The sequence below is a fragment of the Fundulus heteroclitus genome, chromosome 13, assembly GCF_011125445.2.
Source record: "Fundulus heteroclitus isolate FHET01 chromosome 13, MU-UCD_Fhet_4.1, whole genome shotgun sequence".
NCBI classification, from domain to species: domain Eukaryota; kingdom Metazoa; phylum Chordata; class Actinopteri; order Cyprinodontiformes; family Fundulidae; genus Fundulus; species Fundulus heteroclitus.
The window spans coordinates 37,457,236-37,460,730 of NC_046373.1; the positions used below are offsets into that span (position 1 = coordinate 37,457,236).

General features: G+C 56.3%; 1 pseudogene; it reads left to right on the forward strand.

Annotated features, from left to right (window-relative positions):
• LOC118565550 lies at positions 1–3,384 on the forward strand (annotated as a pseudogene).
• The last annotated feature ends 111 nt before the right edge of the window (positions 3,385–3,495 follow it).

A 3,495-nucleotide genomic window follows, 5' to 3' on the forward strand; every position in this document is an offset into this window, starting at 1 on the left:
CTCACACTTTAAAACTGCTTTCTTCACAGAGGACGAGATGAAATCCGCAGAAGAAGGTGGGTTGGTTTGTTCATCCTCTTAAAGTCCGAACCTCCTGTCAGTGTTTTTTTTTTTTTTTTGGACTCGGTTCGGATCTGGATGTTCGGGTTTTCCAGTTTTTCCACTTGTTTGCAGCTTGGGTTGAAGTCGCTGCTGAAGCTGGAGGGCTCTTTCTGCTCCTCCCTGCCGCTCCGGACCCAGTGGGCGTGTTCGGTTGATGCGAAAGTTGCTGAAAAATAGTCCAAACCCGACCTGGTGACACGGTGCTTCTGTTTGGGTCAATGTAGTTATATATTTATCTGGTGCCGCCGCTCTGTGCAGGCAGCGGAGCGCAGGCCCGGGGCCGGGCTGGAGCTTCAGATGAACCCAGCAGGAGGGGCTTAGGCACCGTCCCCTGTCTGGGTACAGCAGGCACCTTACAGCATGCAAAGTAAAAGGCATCATGTCCCTGCTGTGTTTTCTCATGACATGCTGCTGGAAACCGAAGCCTGCCAACAAAAGCATCAGTTTTCAGCAGTTTATGGGCACACTGAGCATTCGCTGGAAGAAATCTGGCCTTGTGCAGTGGAAAAACACTACCTGGTGTTGCCTGTGGTTATATTTAGTCTGTAGTTATTCTTGGCTCTGTTGTTTGGTCTCCCAACACATTTGGTTTGTATAATTTGAGCCTTGCAGGGCTGGTTAGTGCCGGAGCGTCTCAGGATGCCACTCTGTGAACGCCCTTTGGAGGCCAAACCCAGAAAGCCCTTCTGGACCCGGCGGCATCCCTGAGGGTGTGTTCTGGTGGAGGGGGGAGATTTGGCTCCCGCCTCTACGTCTGTGGTGGCGTTCCTGTAATGTGGATCCACACAGATCGCTTCTCTGTTTTCTTTTTCCAACATAAATATGAGAACCATGATCTGCTGAGGTTTGTGTGCACAATCAAAGGAAGCCCTCAGGCATGATGGATCGCCGCCGTGTTTCACTGCTGAGATGTTCAGACGATCAGTTCTGGTCTCGTCTGGGCCGAACATCTCCCTCCACATGTTGGTTCTATCTCCTTGTTGCACAACTGGAAACAGGACTTCTTGTGTTTTTCTGGTGGCCAACCTTCAATGAAGGTCAAATTTATGAAGTCCAGGATTAACAGATCCTCCACCTGAGCTGTGGGTCTCTGCAGCTCCTCCAGAGCCACCATGGTCCTCCTGCTTCTCTGATCAATGCTCTCCTGGTCCAGCCTGTCAGTCCAGGTGGACGTCCATGTCCTGGTAGGTCTGCAGGAGGTCCATCCTCTCTCCAGGTCCACATGATGATCAGAACTCTGGGAGGTTCTGTAGAACCTGACCTGCTGGAAACTGGACCAGAACCTCCTGCTGGGTTCCCTGATGCTGGTTGTCCTCTAGAGAACCTCTGAGGCCAGAACCAGAACAGCAGTGAGGCAGCTGGTTGCCCTCAGGTTTATTCTGGGGTATTAAAGTAAAGGGGATGAATTTAAAGGCAATCTTCAGGTTTCAGATGTTAATTTGTGAAATATATTGAGAACTTCTCCTTTAAAGACGTTCTGCTGGTTCTCTGCAGCCGGCTGCATGTATCTCTGGTTTATCGTCTTGCTAACAAACTGTTTTCCTTCCAGATGCGTTCGGCTTCACGCCGAACATCAGCCTCTCGCTGCCACTGGGCAACGCCTGCCTGCCCTCGCAGTACCACGGCCTCCAGTCCAGCCCCAACATCTCCGTCTCCGTCACCGAGCCTCAAGCCTTCGACTCCCAGGACGAGCTGAGAGCGGCCGGCTTCTACTCAACCGTCCGTCCGAACGGCGCCCCCACGCTGGAGAGCCCCCGCATCGAGATCACGGCCTACGGTCAGTTTCCGGAGGACGAGGTGCAGGAGAGCAGCCTCCCCATGGCCAAGCGGGTCAACTCCATAGTGACGCTGTCCCTCCCCAGCGCCGACGGTTACCGTGACCCAGCTGCTTGAGCCCGGCCGCAGCGTCTCGTCCCGCAGCGGCCTCTCCGACGCCTCCTACGAGTCCCTTCTTCCTACAACTACGACGACAACTCGCCCCAAACTCGCCCTGGCAGTCCCCCTCCGTGTCCCCAAAGGGCTCCACCCTGGCCCTGCCGGGGGAGGGCGTGGCCTCCTGCGGCTCCCCCCGTCACTCCCCCTCCACACTCCCCCGCGCACCAGCATCACGGACGACACCTGGATGGGGCCGCGGGGCTCCAGACCCAACTCCCCCTGCGGCGCCAAGAGGAAGTACAGCCTGAACGGCAGCGACGCGTCGCACAGGAGCTTCCCGTATTCCCCCAGCCACTCGCCGGGCCTGTCCCCCCCACACCTCGCCCCGCCTCAGCGTGACGGAGGAGGAGAGCTGGCTGCCAAACACCAACAGTACACCAACTCCGCCATCCTGGCGGCCATCATCAACGCCCTCACATACAGACGGCGTGCCGACCTCGGCGAGGGAATCCCCATAAAGGCCCGGAAGACCAGCCTGGAGCACAGCCCCACGCTCAGCCTGAAGGTGGAGCCTGGAGGGGGGGAGCTGCGTCACGGAGACCTCTGCCAAGACGAACTCTCTGCAAACCGCATGACCCTGAAGAAGGAAGGCTACTGTGGGAGCTTCCTGGACGTGCCCCAGCACCCGTACACCTGGACCAAGCCCAAGCAGTACATCAGGTAAGGAAGGAAGGCTGTTCAGGTGCAGAAGTTCAGAGGATTGAAGGATGGATGAACCGAAGTCTGCAGCAACAACGTCCCGCAGGCCGTAGCTTCACCTCTGCCATGTTTCAGCACATTAGATTTATCAGCTGTATCAGCAGCTCCTTCCAGTCACATTCCTCTCATTCAGGCACGATAAGAGCCTCTAAAATAAGCTCCCCGTTTTCAGCCCGTCTCTGCCGGCGCTGGACTGGCAGCTGCCGTCCAGCTCGGGGCCGTACAGCTTGCAGATCGACGTGCAGCCCAAGTCCCACCACCGGGCCCACTACGAGACGGAGGGCAGCAGGGGAGCGGTGAAGGCGCTGGCCGGAGGACACCCAGTCGTCCAGGTCTGCAAACTCAACCTTTATTCCTTTTATTCGTCGGGTTCGCAGCTCTGTTGGTTCCTGCTTCTGTGTGTTTTTTTGCTGAAATAGTCCAGGGTTGCACAATAAAGCCGTCCTCATAGGTCAGAAGCACCAAACCAGAGCCTTTTGGTTTCCTGCACTGATGAGAGCAACACATGGCGCAGCCATCAGGCTCGGTTTCACCTCCGCTCTCCACTTCGTCACGTCTCACCTCACCATGTTATTCCAAGATGTCGCGTTTCTGAATGGAATACCGAGGCGCTGCGATTAGGCCGAGCCGTCCACTCAGCCGGTTCCTGTCCAGACGAGCGTGACTCAGACTTTTCCATTACGTCCCTGTGCCGCAGACGTCACGGAGTAATGTAGCATGGCCTGTAAGAGCTTAGTCATGAGCTCTAACCACAGCAGG